Here is a 15,132-nt window from a genome sequence, read left to right as displayed (position 1 = left end):
AATAAAAATACTTCAAGTTCTGGTTTTCGAGTAGGCGACAGAACTAATAAGATAAGTTTCCAATGCACCATAATTCAAATAAATAGGAATGTGCAGACAATAAATATATCTTAAAAAATAAATAAATTAAATAAATAAAAATGGTCCTTTATAGTGAGGGCCCAAACTCAAGTTCTCCTAGGGATCCCGAATTGCTAACTTTGCCACTGACTGGTGAATAGGAAAAAAATTTAAATTTTAGAGATTGCATTTTTTCATATAAACTCCTTGGGGCCTTCCTGGAGGAGCAGGAGGAAGTGTCTGGGGTGAAGGAAGTCCCTGTTAAACTGCTGCCCCTGCAACCCGGCCCTGGATGGGCGGACGAATGGATGGATGGATTTTTTCTTATAAAAATAATGTGTTTTATGTGTAAAATCTACCAAAATTGAGTATTTAGATTTAGATTTATTTATTGTCATTGTTTGAAATACAACGAAACTTCGACAGAGCAAATCTGTAGCAGTAAAAATGAACAAATATAGACATCCTCACATCCATACCAATTTAAAAAAAACTTTTAATAAATAAAATAAATAGATTATTGCACTGAGTCCCTTCAGGCCTTTTATCTGCGCCTGTGTTCCTGGAGCACGTCCACTGCTCGTGGGTAGAAGCTGTTGCGTGGTCTGTTTGTGCGTGTGAGGGGAGTTTGAAGCCTTCCCAGGGGAGAGTAGAGAAGAGGCAGTTCCCAGGGAGTGTTGGGTCCTGCAGAAAATTGGAGGCCCGTGTGTGGAGACATGAAGATGGTGTCCAGGTTCGGGAGTGTAAAGCCCACCACCCTTTCAGCTGTTCTCACCACTGCAGGTCCTTCTTTTCAGCAGCTGTGCAGACTCTGTACCATGATGTGCAGCGGTACGTTAGAACGCTTTTGATGGTGCACTGGTAGAAGTTGGTTAGCAGCTTCTGGGAGAGCCTGTTCTGGTGGAGTGTTTGTAGAAAAAACAGTCTCTGCTGGGCTTTATAATGCTGATGGTTTTTAGGCTGCAGGTCAGATCCTCACTGATCTCCACATCCAGGAACTTAAAGTTGGAGACCCTCTCTACCTCTGCTCTGTTGATGCAGAGGCCAATGTGATGGTGAATGCGTTTCTTTTTCCTAAAATCAATTATGATTTCTTTAGTTTTTTTTGTATTTAAGTGCAGGTCGTTGTCTTTGCACCAGGAGATCAGTGTCAGGACCTCCTCCCTGTAAACAGTTTCATCACTGTTTGTTATGAGCCCCACAATGGTTGTGTCATCAGCAGATTTGATGATATTTTTGGGACTTTCAAAAGACAAAGAGGTTTAAATGTCTCCCTTCTTTTTAGACAGATATCAGATATTAGATACTAGAAATTGTAATATTTGAGTAAACTAGATCTGACTGAAAATTTGCCCAAAAATTCAAATTCTGATGCATTTTTTAGATTTAAAAACTATTAAATCATACTTTGAATTAGAAAAAAAAAAAATCCTGTATGTTTTGTCAAAATCTTGTACAAAATTTTAACATTTGGTGTGTGAAGGTGCCACTTTAAGAGCTGATGGGGGGAAGTTGCAGTCTTTACAATCTATATACTCAGAAACTGACCAAAAAACAAAAAATAAAATGAGTAGTTGCCTGTAGTGTCTCACCTTAAATGATTCTACAATGATCAATAAGAACACATTTTCTCTTCTCGGGGAGATTGAGTTGAGGTTTTGTAATCGCCGTGGCCTTTTTAAAATCCAGAGTTTGGAGAAGTCTTTGCCCTCAGCTGCTCTTCTCTTTCTCATGCCAGGCCTGTCCACACTAATGCATTTTAAACAGAGCGGAGGAGCTACAGAGGCAAAGGTCTGTGGACATGTTTGGATGTTCTGAAAAGGTGACCGCTGTTTTCCACTTGTTTTTCTGATTCCAATTTGTCGCGTTGCATCATAAACAGTCCAATTATGGTTCATTTATTATCCTGATATCAAAGTTAAAGACCCATTATCCGCTTTGTGCAAAATGTGTCTGAGCAAAATGCATAAAGCGTTTTCAGAGCCTTGAAGGCGGAAAAACGCTAGATTAAAATGTAACCCACTGTGACCATCATAGCATGCTAGTATGTACTTCCTGATTATTGGATTACATATACTTTCTTATTAGACACCACAGCACTGACTTCTAATTTTGACCTTGAGTTTGGTGGTCAATACTGGGGCAAGACCAGAGACTGTATAACGAAATGGAATAAGTGACCCGCATCACCCATAGCATCCTGCTCCAGTCAAATGAAGCTCACCGAGGCTGGCGGCTACAGGAGCAAATTTGAAGTCAAGCTCTATATTAGGAATAGAATTTTTTAATGGACAAAAAAGTGAAAATAAAAAGCCCAGGATCATGTAGAGCAGGTTAATGTGAAATTTTAAGACCAAAATGATGAGGCTCAGAGCAGCAGTTACAGAGAAAGGGGCGATAATATCCCAGTGAAAGTCAGAAGGAGCCGGAAGCACCTCCACGCTCACTTCCTATTTTCCAACCATAGAACTACAATAAAATCTGAAGGTGAACCCAAGAGGGTGTCATATTGTTTTAATGGCCCGTGCTTATTTAGTCTGATTCATCAGCCGGGTTCACGTCGTGGAAACCGTCTGACCTCGCAGCATTAGGATTCGTTAGCTCAATGGTAGGCAGGTACTTTTATTTTTATTTAACCAATCACTGCTATTTGGTCTTGACATATGTAATGCCCCAAATCCCGCAGGAAGAAGGGCAATAATGTCTTTCCCCTTGATAAAATTCACCAAACATTCTCTTTGTTCTGGCTTTAAATCCTCGATCTTGGGAATTGCTGCCAACACGGAATGTCTGTCTTCGTCTACATCCATCTCAACCTCTTTGTTTACTGTGGTGCTGTACCAAGAAAGGGACCCAGACAGGCGCTTCACAGCTCACAGCTGATTGGCAGGTGCGCGGTCTACAACTTTTGAGGTTTTTGCAAACCGTCTAGTGTATTCCGATTCCTGACCTAGTTGCTGGAGAGAAATTGAATTAAGAGTAGGCACTAGGTGGCACCAGCCTGGTTAGTACTCATTGGCTCATGGGCCCAAAAATAATGTTCTCTTCTGCATTACTTCCTCAATACGGGCGAGCTCCTCCCACCTGTGTGATGTTTGTAAAGTGCAGCGTGGAGCGTTTGGACCAATCAGAGCGACAGCTGCTAGAGCAGAACTAGTGCAGTCTCAAAGCGAGGTTAGGCTAAGTCTTACAAAACTAACTTTCAGGCACTTTGAGAATTTAAAAATTTTAAAAAGTGTATGTTGTGAAAATAGAAAAGAATCCCCACAAAATCCGACCTTTGTGAAAGTTGTGGATGCCCTGTCAGCCAAACACGAGCATGAGCGTTCTTTCTGGGCCCAAGTTCCCATGAGCTGCAGTACCTGGAGCGGCCACTCGTCGATCTTGAACCTGGACAAAGGGGGAATGTCTTATCCAGTTTTTATTATAGATCCATGTTTGGAATGCGGCGGCTAGTGCGTTAGCTGCGTCCATATACAGTCTATGAGCAAGACACATTTTGCAAAGATACACACAGGGCTTTTAATTAATATCATATACTTCCAGTGCTGTGATATAATCCTGTTTTACTCTGTACTGGACTGTTTCAAATATGTTATGAGTTCTATAAGTTAGGTCTCTGTTGTCATATTTCTTAAAGGTGTGTCACAGCACGTACATTATTTATGAATGGGTGCGCCGTGTGTGTTTTCCTGACTGTGTGGTTATCTCCCCCTGAGGCTGAGCTCCATCAGTCTGCGCCTCCAGCTACGCATCAATAACACGAAGCACAGGAGCCAGCGCTGCTCATACCAAACGTCCAACTGTACACGACATGGACTGTAACATCCATAGAGTTATAATGATACAGCCAACAAATTCACACTTTGTATAATGGAAAAGCAATGGGGATTTTAAGACTCAAAGTATTCAAGTTGCCAAAGTTAAGTATAAGTAATAGAAATAACAGGACTTTATCATTCTCAGTGTTTAATTACTTAATTCTACTAAGTTATCTCTCATCTGTTTTTAAGTTACACCCACGTATACCCACAATAGTTCCCTTTAATCAAAATATATTAGTTAAAATTACTCAAAAAAAAGAACATGTTACAGCAACTTCACATAATTAAGTTAGTAGGACTATTTCTAAAACTTTGAGTATACAGAACTTAATCTATTTTAATTACATTGAACGTTCCATAGTGCTTCACATAGCAGTGTAAAACATTTAAGTCTAAAAAGTCAGCAGAATTGTGTTTAAAACAAAAGGAACTAATAGAATCAACAGATAAAAGAATAAAAAAGTAAAAATCAATGAGCAAAAATAATAAAATCAATAAATAAAGGCAGTACTGTGGGGCCAATCCATTCAAAGCTTTAAAAACCAACAATAAAAGCTTAAAATCAACTCTAAAATGAACAGGAAGCCAGTGCAGTGACACAAGAATTGGGGTGATGTGATCCTGCTTTTTTCTTCATGGTAAAAGACGTGCAGCAGATTTCTGGACTAACTGCAAGCGATAAAGTGCATTTTGGGTGATTCGTGTGTAGAGCGAATTGCAGTAGTCCAGACGAGTAGAGATAAAAGCATGCACGACCTCTTCAAAATGTTTAAAAGATGAAAAGGTTTCACTTTGGATAAAAAAAATGAAGGTGATTTAACAGAATTGACCTGCATGTTAAGTTTAAAATCACAGTCTACAGTGGCGCCAAGGTTAGTCCTCGTACAGATTTCTTCTTTCCTTCAGTAAATACCTGGAGGTGTAAGTAAGGCTCAGGGACGAATTAGTTCCTCGAAGGGATCCATGTCAGTTTGGAGACTGGCTGCCTGCTGGACGATACCTGGTGGATTACGCTTATATACAGGATGTAGTTTTCAATTTATGACAGATGGGACAATATTTTTTGGGGGGGTCTGTATCTACTAACTAATAAATGACAAATTAAAACTAGCTTTGTATGAAGAGAAGTAAAAACACTAGGGGTGTAACGGTACACAAAAATTATGGTTTGGTACCTCGGTTTTGAGGTCACGGTTCGGTTCATTTTCAGTACAGTGCAAAACTATTTGCTTGTTGTTTATTTGTGTGTTTATTAAACCAACAATTAGTTTTAACATTATACAAATTAGAAAATCAATGCAAAGTGCTGCTTGGTAATACTAATAAGTAAAATATTCTCAAATAAGCAACAAATGTATGAAATATAAAAAATAAATTCCTTGTAAACGGTAAATTAAACTTTTCAAAAAGTAAAGTGCAGCAGTAACAGTTCCAGCATGAAGTTTTACTCATTCTTCATATTTTTGGCCAGAAAACCAAATTGTCTTCATTGTCTGCGGTAAGTGCACATCTGCTGCAGTTACAAAGTCCCCAGCAGTTTGGGGGTCGACGAGGCGTGGAGCGAAGATTCTGTGCTGTCGAAAGGTGAAAGTGAGGATCGTGGTGTGATGACTCTAGTTTTGCGAGGATTCACGTGGTTTGGAGGGACGTAGTCAAGGCGAGGGACAATTGTTGTCAAGGCGGCCGCTCTAACTATGAAGCGCTGCGGGAAACACTGCCACCCCAATCACGAACAAGTTCCCTCGTGAATATTAAAGAGCCGAGCCTTTCTTGGAGCTGCACATGTGGTGGCTGAATGTAAACACACATAAACTGCGCGAACTCACTCATGCACAGCCCTGCACCGAACCGACCGACCGTACCAAAACAGTGTGGCATGAATACATGTACCACTACACCTCTAACAAACATGATGAGATTTTCTAGGGTTAAATCAGTCTGTAAATAATCTTATTACATCCAATTAAAGACCCAACCAGAGTATCGATTTAACCATTATCATGATACCCAACTGATACCCAATTCAGCTAATTGTTCAGTATCGGCTCCGATATTCGATACTAGTATTGATATCAGTGCGTCCCTATTGTGTATATCTCTAAATCCTATCTTAAAATAGACCTGTCCTCTTTCCCAGCTCAAGTTTGTCTGCCATCTGTCTCTTCATTAGTAGCACAGTGTCCAAATCCACATGTGCCTACGACAGTCTGCAGCGCCCCCTGGAGTCTCAATAACACACAGACCCTGGATATTTAGACTCTTGGTTCTTTGAGTAATTTTTTGGTAATTAAGGAAGAGCTCCACGACGCATCTTTACTAGAATCATTTGGACTATATTAGCCCAAAAACTGCCCATCCAAAGGTAATCTGAAATCTACCACTTCATGACATCACAAGGTTGGACAGAGCATTTTGAGCTTCGGAGACGTACAGGATTACTCAAACGTGGGTAAAAAAGCAAACAAAAAAAAACAACTCCAGGTGTGTTTTTGAAGAGCTGGCTTGGTGTAAAACTCACCGTCATTGAGCGCCATAGTTTTTTAGAACTTCATAACTTCGGCTCCGTCTGAACTGAAGGTGACTGTATGGAAGTGCGCAGACAGTTGGAGATATATGGAGCCATGAGGTGAATACTAAGCACAGGGGCCAGCTGGGGTCTGTCTGCGCCTGTTTAGTGTCTGAGGAAAGTGTGCGAAAGAGGCTTCATTTTCTACTTGATAAATGCATCTGCTGCTTGTTATAAAGGATAGAAGGGCCTTGTTATGGACACTATCTCCAGCCAGAGAGTACAGTGGGTGGTGTAATATTCAAACGAACCCCTGATTATTCTTATGATATACAGCTATAATGAAAATAATGCAATAGACGTTAACTTGTATCCACACTAGAAACTCATTTGAGCAGGTATTAGTACTAGAAAAATACTTTAAAGACGGGATATTGCACTTCTATGGGGTATTAACTGCTAACACTTAACATATTTTGATCTCCATGTTCCTTTTTATTGTTTTCAAAATGCTGTATTTGCCGAAAATGAAACATTTTGTTTCCCAGCACTTAGTTACGCTCCCTTCAGAGTGTGATCACAACACAATCAAATGTAACTACTGCATGTTGTGTCGGGTTTGTGAAGTTGTGTACAGTTTTGCATCATGCTTTTGTGTATTTATGGAGAATATTATGGTACGGAAGCCGAGAGGGGTCACAACAAACGCAGACACCGCAACAAATACAAATGCAACAACACAACAAAAAGCCACAACAAACCAAAAAAAGCCACAAAGGAAGTGACCGCGGGACTCTATTTTAATGTAAACGCCGCAACACAAATGCAAATGCCGCAACACATTACGAAGCCACAACACATTAAAAAGCCACAACACCTCAAAAAGCGGCTTTTTGATATGTTGTGGCTTTTTAATGTGTTGCGGCATTTTAATGTGTTGCGGCATTTGCGTTTGTGTTGTGGCGTTTGTATTTGTTGCGGCGTTTGCATTAAAATAGAGTCCCATGGTGATTTCCGTTGTGGCTTTTTTTGGTTTGTTGTGGCTTGTTTTGGTTTGTTGTGGCTTTTTGTTGTGTTGTCGCATTTGTATTTGTTGCAGCGTTTGCGTTTGTTGTGACCCCTCTCGGCTTCCGTATTATGGAGCTGTGTGGGACAAATAGGGCCTACGAGAGATCGCTAAAATACTGAACAGCTGTTGTGATTTGGGGAAGTATAAATATAAATTTAATTGAAATTGAATGTCTGGAGGAGCAGTGTCTCTACTCCAAATTCCTCCTGTGTGAGTGTGACTGAGCTCTTTAGACCTCAAGGCACATCTGTAAGAGTCAAGATTAAATTGTCATCTGAAGCAACTATTTTGGGTTTGAATAATGATCGATTTGAAGTTTTGTGGTATCATTGAGGCATCAACATTCAGTATTGGGAATTTTTCTTCTTTAGCTCGATACATACTTTATTGATCCCGAAGGAAATTCAAAATTATGTAGAGCAACACACGTGGTTGATCAGAAAGCAACAAGTTGATGTCCAAAACAGATTTAAGGCTCTGCATAACTGGCAACTGCAGCTTTCAACCTCAGAAGGTCACTAGCCTGTTGAAGTTTGTTGCATCTTTCTGACTGAAGCTTGACTTCAAATCCAGACTTGGTGTGACTGTGTGAGAGGAGAGAGGTGACGCAGTAGTGTGCTGTACTTGAGTCTTCTAGTCTCAAGTACTGGAACGGGGCCCTTAAGCTATAACATGTGATATTCACACCCGCTCCTATGGTCCATCACCTTTTTCTCATACCTCATCTCATTTTTTCTTCCTCTGGAAAAACTCTGATAAAATGACCTCATATCTGTCTGAAGAATGCTCTTCTTTCTGCTCCGCTGAACTGTTGAAGACAAGATGGAGATAAAAGCCTGAGACAGCTCAGCTAACCAGACATCAGCAGTACCACATCTCCTCCTCTGCTCCTGTGATGGCTCCATGAGTGTGGGATTAGCCGCCAAATACAGGTCTTCCTCTGCACCAGGGCACCAGGGGTTTTGCCCTAAATGAAAATTTACCTTTGATTAGATTTTTTTTTTTTTCTTGCCTTTCCGCTACTAAAATGTTCAGAAAACTACAGAAAATTGTGGCGAGGAGAAAATTCAGTCTAATTATCATAACAATTCATAGCCATAATGCAGCTTCCACACCTCTGGAGCTGACCTGGCTACACCTGTTGTTCTCTTGTTTGTTTTGATTTAGGTTTGAGGATGGAGTTGGAAATAGGAGATAGATGGTGTCTGAGGCCTCCATTTCTGTTTAGAGAAAGATTCTCTTTCTTAACAAAAATGGCTTCTTAAAATGGCTTCTTAAGCTGCATTATGGCTATGTATTGTTATGCTAATTAGACCCCACACCCTGTACAGGTCAATAGGCCGAACTAACAAACAGAAACTGTAAACAAGTAAGTGTGTTAGTTTCAGTTAGTTTGCTCCTCCCTGTAGATATAAGGAAGTGTCCACCAGCGACTGACCAGAACTGATGAAGCAGTTTGGATGAGCTGCGAAACATCTTCAACCAAACTAACTTTTGTCCAGTCTCCTCGCCATGGATTCTACCTGGATGACTGTTTGATTCTTCACACAGAAATTTGTCTGAACTGAAAAAGTATTCAGTGATCATATTTAACCACTGAGGAAATTAACGCAATAGTTTGTCTCATTCATAAAACATGCTGAGTCTAATTTCAATTTGACTTCAATTTGACTTCTGTTCTGAACTCTGCTCCTGTGCCTGCACTGAGAGACCTTTCTTTCAATTCTCAGTGCAATTTCCAATAAAAGAAAGTGGAGATTTATTTATTTTTCCCCAAACAGATCGATCTGAACTTCAAATTCAGTTAATAGATTTCATAGATTTTTTTGCCTAGCCTTACTCTGCACCTGGACATTCAACTTTACAAAGAAACAAGGAAACGACAAGGAGAAGATGGGTATTATATGGGCGATGTGAGTCTGGAGAACGTGGAGTTGCCGTAGTAACAGGGACAGGAGTTTAATCTGGACAAAAACGGGTGAGAAATGAATAGACTGACACAATGTAGAGGCGGAAATACTTGGTTTCAGACTGAGCCATCTGTCTCTGTGTCTGGTCCGGGCTGATCCGCACACCTTCACAAGAATCATTTGGATAATTTCAGCCCTGGAATTGACCATTTATAGCGAACAAAAGAGAAAAAGGAGCTGTAAATTTGAAAACTATCACTAAATGACATTGACGACAAGGTTGAACAGAGTATTTTGAGCTTTGGAGATGGAGACGGACTGATATTAAAGGATTAGTCAAACATGTATGAATGAAACAAAACACAAATCCAGGTATGTTTTTAAGGAGGTAGGAATCAGACTGTAAATAGTCCAATTACATCCAGTTATAGCCCCAATCCAGCTCATTTTTCAGGATCCAGTATTCGAGTATTGGTGCATCCCTATTGTGTATATCCCTAAATAATTAATCCTATCTTAATATAGACCTGACCTCTTTCCCAGCTCAAGTTTGTCTGCCATCTGTCTCTTCATTAGTAGCACAGTGTCCAAATCCACATGTGCCCACGACAGTCTGCAGCGCCCCCTGGAGTCTCATTAACACACAGACCCTACATATTTAAGCTACTTTATATGATGACGGTCTGAACAGAAGACTCATAAAAAGTGGCGTTGCATCTTCACTTTTTGTTCCACGTTTAGATGAGCGTTTTCGGGAGGAAATCTGCGTGCATACAGTGACGCAAAAGTGAGGAATTCGACTGGGTATGCATGCCAGGTTTCTGTATGTGTGCGATGTAAACTTGTACCGTATTTTCTGCATCATAGGGCGAAAGTATTTTTGTAATATAATTTTAATGAAGCTGCTTGGTGTTGTTTTATGTTGCAGTTTTTTTATATTACATTACATTAACTTACATTACATTAAGTTGGAAAGTTTAGATTACGAAAACCTTGCTCAAGTACTATTTTATTTTATTATGCAGCTTGCTTTTTGTCAGATTTTTATTTTATTATTGTCATTTTTTACATCAGAGGTCCTTCCCGTGTAGCCTGATTCAACAGCTGGTTTCACTTCGTTCAAACCGTCTGACCTCACAGCCTTAGATTTCGTTCGCTCGACGGTAGGCGGATACTTTTTCATTTAACCAATTGCTGCTAATTGGTCATGACATATGTAACGTGCTGCTAACAGGGCGAACTGGTATATTAAACTTTTCCCAAATCCTGTAGGAAGAAGGGCAATAACGTCTTTCCGCTTGATAAAATTCACCAAACATTCTCTTTGCTCCGGGTTTAAATCCTCGATCTCGTGAATCTTTGCCAACACTGAATGTATGACTCTTCGCTGATTGGCTGGTGCTCAAACTCGCACTTCTGGGGTTTTTGGGAACCGTCTAGTGTATTCTGATTCCTGACCTGGTTGCTGAAGAGAAATGAAATTGAGCGGAGGCACTAGGTGGCGCCAGCCTGGCTACTTCCCGTGTGCCTTGCCAAAAACACACGATCAAACAAGTTTATAATCATTTCTTTAGACATTTAGACATTTGAAATATTTTGTTAGTAATAGAAGACAACAAATTGCAGTAATATTGTTATACTTTTATTATATATTACCAACTTCAACCACAAGGGATCAGTGAATGAACTATTGCTTTTATTTTTGTAATTTTCTCATCAGAGAGCTATTCTTGTAATAATGTTTTTTGTCATCTAGTTTAGTGATGTAACGATACTAACATTTCAAACTCGATTTCGAAACTCTTCTACTTAGCTTATGATCATTCTAAAGCTATTCAGGAAAGGTTTATTTCTGTCCTCTGAATGTGACTTTTTCAGTATCGATACCTGCTCGAATAAGTATCTAGTTCTGATATTTAGTTTAGTATCGATTAGTATCCTATTTTGGATATTTCTGACAGACCACTGAACGAACCCGTGATTTCATTTTTGTGATTTTCATATCAGAGAGCTGTCCTCGTAACACCGCTGACTTTTATCGTCTAGTGTCTTGTATTTTTGCCAACTCTGACTTCAGCCCTGAATATTAGAGTTTGGTGAGCTGCTGATCCGTGCCTGCTCCTGCTGCTTCTGTCAGATCTCCACAGAAACACGTGTTCTCCTCAGACTGACGCAGATCTCAGGACAGACTGTGCATCGGAACACAGCCCTGAACACTTGTAATGGTGGTGCAGACAAGAGGTGATGTGCCTTAGTGCTGCTGCAGACTTGGAGTGAATTCTCGAGATTCTGAGCTTTCACATGTCCTATAAATATATCGAGAATGACAGAAAATTGTGCAGGTTGTTTCCTCATCGCAAACATACCTGGAGTTGTAAAAGCTGAGGCACTCAAAAAGTACAAAATAATACAAAGCCTTTTATTCCACATGGCAGATAGAGTTAAACCACATGAACATATTTAAGAAATAATAAGAGGAGGAGAGAACTACTTCACAGAGAGTCCTATTGGATCTAATCTCTTGAGGCTACACAGTTTCCAGGACTCAATGGAGAGTTAGATTTCCTCCCCTTCTTTTAAAACTGCAAGCTTTAAATGTGCAATCAATTCCTATTTAAAACATCTTCATCTCCATGAAATAGTTTAAGATTAGTCCTCAATCATATTATATAAATTTTACATGCTGTATCTGTAGCACTTTTGTATTTTTTACACTATATATTTTTTTTACTATGTATTTTCTATGTTTTGGCTGTTGGGAATTGTACTACTACACTATTTATATCTTGTAGTTTAAATAGCTTGTAACTAAAATTTGTTTAGCCTACATGTCCCATCATGCACCACGGGACTGTGGGCAAGTCCACTGTGAGCATGTGAACAACACCTATGACTTCATCTCGAGTTTGTCCTGATGAAGGCGAAAGGGCCAAAACACATTGTCGTGATTTTAACTTTACCTGCCATGTGGTATTAAATAAAGGCTTTTCATTATGTTGTACTTTCTGAGTGCGTCAGCCTTTTCATCTTTTTATTTGAGACCAGTTCCTGCACTGAAGTTGCCAGGCTGGCGCTACCTAGTGCCTCCACTCAATTTAATTTCTCTCAAAATGAATCAGAATACACTAGAGGGTTTGCAAGACCCTGGAAGTTGTAGACCGTGCACCGGCCAATCAGCTGTGAGCTGTGAAGCCATGACTTCAAACTCAAGCACCTGTCTTGGTCCCTTTTGTAGAACAGCACAAAACGACAATAAACAAAGAGGTCAAGAAGACAGACATTCCATGTTGGCAACAATTCTCGAGATCGAGGATGTTCACTCTCTGCTTTGTTTGCTGTTGTGCCGACAATTACTTGGACACCACTGAGCGTTCCGGCTCATTACATACGTCACAACCAAAGAGCTGGTTAAATAAAGAAGTACCCGCCTACCATTGAGCTAACGAATCCTAATGCTGTGAGGTCAGACAGTTTCCACAAAGAGAAATCAGGTTAACACTGAAGAGCACCAGAAGGACGATTTGCACAGTCTCTGTACATCCAAGTAACACTCCTGCCCTCTAAACTTTTGCATATCTGGAGTTGTGTTTTGTTTCATTCACACATGTTTAACATGCAAACCCTACATAGGTAGACTGAGTTCTTCTCTCAAACAGAATACAGTCTGTTCCACCTTGTGATGTCATGTGGTAATACAGGAAGTGCTCCACTGTGTTTTTAAACTCTATGCCAATTTCCATCATTTCAGACTTGGAATTGCCAATCTGTACTGAACTAAAAAGTAAGTAAAAGTAGAGCTGTAACCTGAAAACTACAGCTTCATGACATCACAAGGTGGAACAGAGCATTTTGAGCTTTGAAGATGAAGACAGACTAATACTAAAGATTTACTCCAACATGTGTGAATGAAACAAAACACAACTCTAGGTATGTTTTTGAGGAGGTGACAACATTCTAACGTGGTTTAAAGCTCACAAGAGTCAACTTTTTGATAAGAATAGTCCCAATACAGAAGAAGAATTGTACAATTTACTTAAATATTGGAGAAATATTAAGCCCTGTTTGATATAAATGCCTTAAACTTGGCTAATTGTGCAATTTACTTGTACATGTTAGAATAATAATTAAAAGCTTTTAGTTTTTTTTGTAATAAGGCGAGTTTCAGCTGACATCATTGTTATTAAAAGCCCGCGTTGCATGTTGGGAAATATTTTGGTCGGAGGCAAGAAACAGGATAGCGGTCAAACACAGTGCGTAACCTCGCGTATTTTTAAATTTCTGCTGCATTATCGGATGCACAAATAGAAGAGCGGAAGAAGGAAAATGTCTTTTTCGTATTCTGAGTGAAAAGAACCGCTAACGGTGAATTAAAGCGACTTTCAAACATCCGCAGAGCAAACGTAGAAGATCCTAGCAAACCGAGACTCATCGAGACTCTTGGAGGTTTTCATCTTTTCTGCTGTGAATGGCCCAGGAGTTTCCACCAAGTCATTGTGGATATCGCCAAAGTGAATATTTGCCCAGGTAGTTGGCGACTCCGAACAGAAATTTGGTTTGGTCCACCTTTTGTAGGGGTTGAAAAGGGTGATTTGTCGTCCGTCGATGCTTATGACCAATTTCTGGTCAAATGGTCTTGGGTCCTCTGCCGTTAGAGTGGATAAATAACCGGGATCAATACCCTTTACGTGCTTTCTCACTCCGTCCGTCATGTTGAATTAGTCTTTCTTGCCGCTGACCAAAATAATTCCCAGCATGCAACGCACACTTTTATCAACAATGAAACTCGCCTATAATGACTTGGAAATTGTGATTATTTTACTCATTGTCATAGAACCGTGATGCATCGACTCATAGGTCCTGCACTGAATCAAACTGAAGTGTGAGATTTTTGAGTCTAAACTGGCAACCCGAGCACAGCTGTGACTGTAGAAGCTTTTTTTTTAATAGAGTTCGAGCGCAGACTTTCGTTCCTGTGAGAGCTCCAAACCGTCTGGCTGTGGCTCGGCCCTGTCAAACGCCGAATGGAAAAAAGGTGAAGAAAACAAATAAAATAAATGACAACACTTTAACCCAAACCTGAAGCAAACAACCGGCCCGAGCGTTCAGTGTCATCTCCACGGCAACCACCTCACGAGACCGTCCACCATGATGCCGCGCCATTGTTTTTTTTTTATTTTTTATTTTATCTTTTTATGCTGCCCTCAAGGACGCCTGCGAAGTGTGCCTCTAAAAGCAGATGGGTTCAGTACAGGAATGAAACCGGTCACCTCTCTCTACCCTCTGCCGCAATGTCCCCGCGCTCACACGAGATGAAGTGGCCATTTTCACAGGCAGAGTACGTGTTCTTCAATATCACACATCATTGTAGCGGCGCAGACTCGTGAATGAGACTTTTCAGGAGATTCAGATAAGGCTTCCACCAAAACGCATTTTCAACTCACTGTAGGTTCAAAGTGGGACTGGGTTGTATTACAGTAAACCATCACTCATGTTCATCTGTCCTGATATATTTTACAATACTATTCTATATGTTTATTTCTTTATGTATTCCTATTTTAATATATATTTTAGAGCCAAATCTTCAAATTACACATCCTCTAATTTGTCCAAAATATTTAGAAGAGTTTTAGTAGAGTAGAGAAAGTAGTAAGAAAGTACTACTATTATTACTACCACCACTACCATTACCACTACTACTACCACTACTACTACTACTACTACCACCATTACTTCTACCATAACCATCACCACCACTACTATTAC

General features: G+C 40.0%; 1 protein-coding gene across 3 annotated transcripts in view; it reads left to right on the top strand.

Moving 5' to 3' along the window:
• marchf8 (membrane-associated ring finger (C3HC4) 8) overlaps positions 1-15,132 on the top strand; it is a 435,761-nt gene that overhangs the window by 166,102 nt on the left and 254,527 nt on the right. The gene's annotated exons all lie outside the window — the stretch shown is intronic.

The sequence above is a fragment of the Boleophthalmus pectinirostris genome, unplaced genomic scaffold, assembly GCF_026225935.1.
Source record: "Boleophthalmus pectinirostris isolate CB_2022bp ecotype Guang Dong unplaced genomic scaffold, ASM2622593v1 HiC_scaffold_5, whole genome shotgun sequence".
Classification (NCBI taxonomy): domain Eukaryota; kingdom Metazoa; phylum Chordata; class Actinopteri; order Gobiiformes; family Gobiidae; genus Boleophthalmus; species Boleophthalmus pectinirostris.
Note: the sequence above shows the minus strand (reverse complement) of the source record. Positions and strands in the feature narration are given on the sequence as shown.